Source organism: Ylistrum balloti, unplaced genomic scaffold (assembly GCF_031769215.1).
Source record: "Ylistrum balloti isolate Yb309-2 unplaced genomic scaffold, AGI_CSIRO_Ybal_v1 Utg370420, whole genome shotgun sequence".
Classification (NCBI taxonomy): domain Eukaryota; kingdom Metazoa; phylum Mollusca; class Bivalvia; order Pectinida; family Pectinidae; genus Ylistrum; species Ylistrum balloti.
In genome coordinates this window covers 164,403-172,878 of record NW_026782284.1, presented here as the reverse complement: position 1 = coordinate 172,878, position 8,476 = coordinate 164,403, and positions in this window count along the sequence as shown.

Genomic DNA, 8,476 nt, shown 5'->3' with positions numbered 1-8,476 from the left:
GAAGTGTTTTGAGTTCAATGTCAAAATACTTTTTCTCGCCAATGGTAGCGGAGTGTTTTGAGTTCAATGTCAACATACTTTTACTCGCCAATGGTGGCAGAGTGTTTTGAGGTCAATGTAAAAATACTTTTACTCGCCAATGGTAGCGGAGTGTTTTAAGTTCAATGTAAAAAAAAACTTTTACTCGCCAATGGTGGCGGAGTGTTTTGAGTTCAATTTCAAAATACTTTTACTCGCCAATGGTAGCGGAGTGTTTTGAGTTCAATGTCAATTTTTTTTCTCGCCAATGTTAGCGGAGTGTTGTGAGTTCAATGTCAAAATAGTTTTACTCGCCAATGGTAGCGGAGTGTTTTAGTTCAATGTCAAAATACTTTTACTCGCCAATGGTAGCGGAGTGTTTTGAGTTCAATGTCATTTTTTTTCTCGCCAAAGGTAGCAGAGTGTTGTGAGTTCAATGTCAATTTTTTTTCTCGCCAATGGTAGCGGAGTGTTTTGAGTTCAATGTCATTTTTTTTCTCGCCAAAGGTAGCGGAGTGTTGTGAGTTCAATGTAAAAATACTTTTACTCATCAGAGTATATTTGTTTATATCTTTATTGAAAGGGCTTTTATAGGTTTTACCCGTTGTCCAATTCCATTTGTCCATCAAGAACTTTGGACAATAACATATTCTGAAATGAAATGTATTTTTCACCTTTTGAAATAAAGACAATTATACGTAACGCACCTATTTTATGTAATTATAGCTGACATTCTGCATGGTAGGACAGAGTTAGTTAAACATTAAAGAGTAACAGCTTAAAATGGATTGATTAGATTTATATGTAATGTCGAACGCTAGGAATAGTATCATATTTCTAATGTAGAAAATACAACCCGTGTCAGTTTTACAATATGTCCACTGTATCTTAAAGAACACATTGATATTGTCAACAACTTGTTGGTATTAGACAGGAGTCTGTAGCCCCAACCCCATAGTTCCAAGAGTAAAAGGCCGTGTCTCTAAAACATTGTATTTCAACGGCATCAAGACTTGGAGCTCTCATTCTTCCGGTATGAAATCAGGGGCTCGAAAGCATGTTAAAACGAGTTTTAAGTGATACTTGGAATAGAGAGCGTATTTCAATATCATCTACCGATATTATGGTATGTAGTTGTTGCCCAAATGGATCACAAATGTCAATTGAAGTTTTCTCTTGGTTTACCTTCTATTTCTTCAATCCTGACGGATTGTTTATTCGTCTAAGGTTTTATTTGTCAATGTCTTTCTTCGTGACTGAAATTAGCTCATATTGTTAAAATGAACAGACAAGTGATTGCTTGTGAATTCGGGACTCTTTCTGTTTTCTAATCCAGGATTGTTTATGCACTCTTTTTTCCACAGTAGATAACATTTTCGGCTGGAATTAAACATTTCTTCACCTGATGTCTACTCTTAGCGCTCGTTGATATACGATATATATATATATATATATATATATATATATATTTTTTTTTTTTGGGGGGGGGGGGGGGGGGTTGACTATCATTACTAGGATGAAATTGTGTTATATAATAAACGCCTTTAATATGTATAATGTACCTGTTCTTATTGTCTTTGTACATTTTAAGACTTTTATCTTTGATTGAATAGTTTTGATTTTGATTATCAAATATACATTATTCGTTAGTATGATCTTATTTTGTAATCAACATGGAGAGATCATCGCTGGGAAAAGTCAGACATTAAGTGGTGAAGCGTTGACATTGGCCGGAAGTGCCGGCATAGATTAAACAAAACACCAAGAATATACCAGAAAGTCAAGATAATTATAATCCATACTCAGATTCAATAAACTATGACAAGATTTGAACAAAATAATAATTTACACGGCGACTACTAGAAAAGTACAAAGAGAATAAGACTTTGTGTTTTGGAAGCATAAGCGTTTTCTTCTTCACCACGACACCCGCTGTGTATGTAATATCATGTTCTCAAAATGAGAACAAGGTATACAACTGAGGAACCAAATCTAACGAGGATCAAAGTAAACGGCACCATATCTCGTCAGCTGCATTAGGGCCATTCGTCGAGACTATGTCTTGTATACCACATCAAACCTAGAATTGGTAGCGATGACGTCATTCATGACCTCCACAAATTTCACATGGAAAGAAGGGATCAACAAGGGATGTTTCCGTTTAATGTATTATAACCTCGTTTCGGATACCAACCATCCTAATTCACGAGTTAACGTTCATAGCTTATTTGGCTTCTTAATTAAACAATTGGATTTAACTTATACACTACCGGTCTGGAAAATTTCATTTTGATTTTTCATGGATCAAAAGAACATATGTACTTTTCTTTGTCAACCATTTTCTGACCAATCAGAATGTATCTTCTCTGTGTCCAATTAGGATCATAAATGACAGCGAAAACAAAATACTGAAAACACAATATTTCTGTTTTTGCGGTTTTGTCTCTGTTTTGTAACTTGAAATAAGGATAACATGTCTATTTGGTAATGAATATGCATGTCCTTTGTTTTGCTATTTCCGAGTCTATCATTTCACATAATGAAAGATAGATGTCAGAAAAGAAAAAAATCTATTTCATACTCAGGTGTATTTCGAAGTCTCGTGTTGATTATCATGCAGTTTTAAAGTCGAATTTTTACCATTTAAATCTTGTTCTATTCATATCTTTGTGTACCGATATTTTCTCTCGTCACGTTGTCATTCATGTTATAGAATATAATGGAACATACTAATGATTTTAAACGATTTACAACCAGTGTAACGAATTTCACTCAGTCACTATATGTAGTATATAAACTTCAATCTCAATAGGTGTGTTCTCAGTTCAACAACAACATTTGTTTCTTCAGTAATATCTTCAGTGTTGGCTCTAGATACCACGTGGCTGTGGTTCCTGATAGCAAATCTACTTGTATAACATGCTAAGTGATAATTCAGTGTTCACAAATAGTTAGGTTTTGTAACTGTCATCGGATGCTTTTGTTTTTACAAATTAATTTGTAAATGTTCAACTTGTATCATATCATTGTAATTTTGAATAAAAGATAGTATTAGAGTTTAATGCGCGAGACCTTTCCTGAAAATTATAAATAAAAATAAATACATATAAATCATCTTCATCACATTTCAAAATATTAAATCCGTGAGCTCGTGTACTTTCGATTTCAAGTTGTTAAGGAATTTAGACTCACAGTATCATTTATTTGGGTGAAATTGTATTTGTAAACAACATTATGCCCATTAACTAGACATATGTCTCGACAGTTGACAGTGATTAATTAATTCACATGTTGATTGATTAAGGATGACCTCCTTGTACTCAAACGTATCAAATCTGAAATTATATCCGTGTTTGTGGGAAATTGTAATCATTGTTACTAAACGGTTGATGAGTCAATATTTATCCCTGGTCACGTCTTTACAAACATTAATGATTGATGTAAGACAACATATTGTGTAGTTGCAGAATAAAGAAGGTATATTGTTTTACTGGTCTCATACCAATGATATTAAAGCTGACTGTTGAGTGAAAAATCGATAAGATAAGATATTTACAATATATTTTCAAACTTTTGTAATCAGCTGACAAACGTAACTTCCCAACTGCTTTATAAAGATTTGATCTGCAGGAATTATTCATTTTGACGTACGACACTATTTTAACTCGAGGCAAAAATAGGAGATAATCGTATTATGTCATATTGACAATCTCACCCTCCTTAACTCCTCTAAATCAGCCACTTACCCAAGGCTCTACAATAAATCCAGCCAGCAGGGTCAACACAACGTCAAGCTTTCTGCGTTTGCACTTCTAGATAATAACATACCGTTTCACCAAGCTATTGCTTTTAAATATGGTATCTATTCCGATATACCTGGTCTTATCCGCAATATATTGTCTTCAGGGAAAGAGGTCGATATTTAACGGGGGAAAATATCGCATGGTTTTGGAAAATACAAATTGATAAAGTGTATGGGAAAGAGTAAGAGAGTCATTGCAATCTATGATGATATTTGATGTATTCGTTGCTTGTTCGCAGTATAATTTTGAGAATATGACATTAAGTGTTTTTACCTAAATTTAGATTGCTGGTGCCGTCTATGAAACAGCAGACGTTTTCCATTTTTATTTGAATTGTACTTTCGCAGGAGTCTCTTTTGTTTGTTCATATTTTGCTATTATTTCTGAAATAGTTTCAAAATGTGTGATGTATACTGCCTGACGATCTTGTAAGAGTTCCAGTTTCTGAGGAAAGATAAGACGATTGTACAAAAGATACTCAAGTGAATAGCACATTTAAAAAAGATAGAATAAGATACGTTAGACTAGGACTCATTAATGCTAAAGATCTAAATTTTGAAAGGAAGAAAGCGGCTTAAATGAGTGTTAACATTTTTGTCAATTCATGGCGTCTTTGACAGATCATTCCAGATAATAATGCATCCTATTAGCACTTTAACGAGATTCCGTTTGTTCATATCTGTTTTCTTTGGTGAATATCAAAATGCGAAATTTACAACCCTGTAAAGTTGTGATGTCACAATATCAACAACGGAATTAAAAATAAGTGAAATATCTGACTGTCTTGTCACAAGTTTTTCATTGACTTCAGGATTTACTGACATAATATCAAACTGTGAAGTAATAATACATTTCTAAGTTATGTTCCTGAATCACCGTATTATGTTGAAAATCGTTGGATAACCAATGCGACAGCCACAATAATTTTGGCAATGCTTTGCTGCCATTGTCTGTCTGTTAGAGCAAATGCCTATATATCTGTATCTTGGTTTATTATAGCTTATATAACCAATCCCGCTTTATATGCAAACATAATAGATATTCATGAAAATTGTACAAAAGACATGGACGTGAATGGCACCGTTCAAATCAAATTTAGAGTTTTATGTAATAGAGACAAAATCAACAAGAAATTTCCAAACATGTGATCAGAATCGTAAATCCAAACTCACATTCAATCAAACTAGGACAAAGTATGAACAAAAGCTTATTAACGAATTCGACTACACCAAACAGCTGTTTCCTCATTCCAGGACTCGTCAATGATATTAAGGACATTTTTGAGTTGCGAGGGAAGAAAATAAATGAAAGAAAATATAAAATCTTGATAGTGAGGTGCACTAGCCCTATTATTCGAGAAATTTCATGATTTCCATATATATGATCATCTCAATACAACGTCGATTACATGTGTGTATTCTAAACCATGCTTCTATTCAAATGAATGGTATACAGGTTACAGCAAACTACGGGGACTACTTTACCGACAGTAAAATACTGAGAAAACTCGAAATAAAGTTGATATTTCCATTGCAACACCATCAATGTATTGAACAAGTTTATTTCGATATACTAACACTTTATTTTTACATCAATTCATGTTTTATATGATACAATAAAGGTATAGGATTTCATTACTATTGAAAAAAAATATTTCCCTTTTTTATGATAAAACGTTTCTTCAATACTTGAGAGAAGCTTGACTCAAACAATCGTTACCAACATATGATAAAGTCAAATAAATAATAAACTATTTTTGTCATCACTTCCGCTAATCACCACTAGTTCTCATCACGTCTGGTTGCTCCATTTTCCCTGGTAGGTGTGTCATCAATATGTTACGCCCAGGAATCGTTTGGTGCACATCCACACGTAGGAATTCTGAGGACCAGAAGTAACGTGCTTTGTATTAAAAATACGGACGTTAAATAAATATAAAAACACTATTTCGATTTAAATTAATTCATTATTTTAGGAATTGATGTATGCATTATTACGACAAAACAAACACATTTGTAATTACTTTTTGTAGTTCATCAGCTAAAAAGGAGTTTCGATCAACTAAAATTAAAATGGGTCAAAAAGATATTCAATGAGTATCAGTCACAGAGAAATCGAAATCGGGATGAGTTACTATTATCTTCTTTAAATGGAAGGGAATTAAACAATATTTTTATCACATAGCTAATATACACTGTTTGTATTCATCTGTGGAAATACCAGCTAGTTAACCTGATATAATATCGAAATTATTGATATTATCACATTGTTGACGTCACAATGCATTTTACTTAATAAAGATGTCCTAAATAAAAGATAGGAACCTCCTACCAAATAAGGATTTAAACGATTTAAAACTATTAAAAGTAGGCGTAGTGCTAATGTTTTGGATAAAAGGGAAACTTTAGAAAATCACGTTACATATATACAAAAAATAATAATTTGATCAGATCCCAAAGTGTATATTGTCATATTTTCTGTGATTTAATATACAATGCTCTGTTATGAGGGGATAAGGTTATGTGATTTATACTTACGCTATCACCTGACAAAGTGCTTCACAATCAATGCGCTTCGGAGTAGTAGTCCTTGGCCGGACAGTGGTTGTTGTTGGTTCCGGGTTGTTTATGTTGCTATTTATGTTTATATTTACGTTCACATCTTGTGTATCTAAAGGTTTTGGATTCGCAATGTTTTCGCCTGATGATGATGGGGGCAGTGTTGTCAATATTACAGATTTTTTCTCCGTGCTGTCGGTAATAGAGCGTGGTTTTTTCGCAGCGACCGATGACGTTATTTGAATACTTGTCTTTTGTTTGGATGGTGATGGTAGATTCGTTTGAAGAACAGAGGGTACAGGCGGACTGCTGTTTGCAGAAACAGACGTGGATGAAGCAGCACGAGAGCTACCTCTATTTTTCTCAATAGCCGCCATTATTTTCCTTTTAAATGCGTTGTTGAATTTCCCATCATGCAGTTCAGAGGGGTTAATTGCTTGACAAGAAAGAACAAAACACACCATAACACAGTACAAGTACATAATCTGTTCCATCCTTAATAAGATACCGATATGGAGTCGCTAGATGTTTTGTTATGTTACTTGGAATGCCTTTGTCTCCTAAAGGGAACAGAAAAAAGCAGTATATTAATAGGAGATATGTTAGAAATTTTTACTTTGATATTCAAAAACTATTTCAATCCTCTACTTGAAAATTGAAACTTACAACTACCACTGATTTTTTGTAATAAAATTAATGTTTGCATGACCCTTCCTCAAAAGGTTATCATGAGAACCTATCCTATCAAGCGAAATCTAACTTTTACTCTTGGAAATGTTAGCAAGCGAAGTTGGTTTACAGGAAAATTATGAAGTGAAAAATTATTAATATATTATACATACATATAGTACCTATAATTGTATTTTAATAGTCTACATTACCAAACCAACAGTTCATGCAAACATGCGGAGTGATGTGAGAGAGACAAATTTCAACCACGATGTCGTTATTATATAAATTCCAATTATCATTGATATTGTATCCATCCTTATTTATATACGATTACCAATTTCTATGAAATATGGGCGTCATTTAAGATGATTAAGTATTGACACTGATATGGGCGTGATCTAGCGAATAGGTTCAGGAAGTCAGGAAAAACAACATCCATTATTCAAGTGAATGATAAAACATGTCCATAAACGTGTAACACGAAATAAACAAAAATAACTGACAGCTTACGGACTAGACATTTTTACCCAGTTACGTAAAATATCCACTATACAATTTTTCATGATATATATTTAGCTCTCTCATTTTAAAAGTGCTGACGAATTATCATGTTATTTTTTTATAAAGCTGATACCCAAGCGTATGTTTTCCTATTTAAGTTTGTATTTGACGTTATTTTGTAAAATGTTAATTTCTGATATACGATAGGTGACATATCCTTTTCTTATGTGTAACCTTGACTGTCTAAATCGTTACCATTACTTTGGATCATAGTCTAGATTATCTGTATTTAAACGTAAGTGTTACTCACCTCATGGAACTTCTAACATCAAAATAGGGACAGACTTCTTTAACATGTATGTAAGAGGGGTCTCCCCATCTGTCGTCTGCGTCCTGGAGCTGTAAATACTGTTATTGTTATTGGGCGACAGACGTCGTGACTGAGCAAGACATACATCATGTGTAGCCCTGGGCGTTTGCATACTAATTTTAATAACACTTTGGCTGTGTGTTTTATTCTTATATTACGTCTTGTGTTGTGTATGTTTGACGTTTTGATGTGTTTGTTGCTTAGGGTTTTATAGAAATTTAAGGATGTTTACTATAAAGTTGACACAGCTTTTCCTTGTATATCATGGATGATATCTTTTTGTGTTTTCCACCTTATTGATATTAATATATATTCATACAGAACATTCGCGGCCACTTTCTATTGGTTTCATACTGTCATGGATTCCATAAGTTATAACGCCAGTCTTAGCAACATCAACAATAACTTGTATTCAATTGGTAAAAAAGCAAAAGAAAGCTTTAGTCAAACAAACTCTGGAGGAACTAAACAAAATCACATTTCGCGAATTTCTGGAAAAAATAAACAGTAAGGAACCATCCACATTTCAATATAAGCATAACCCAAACTCAAAT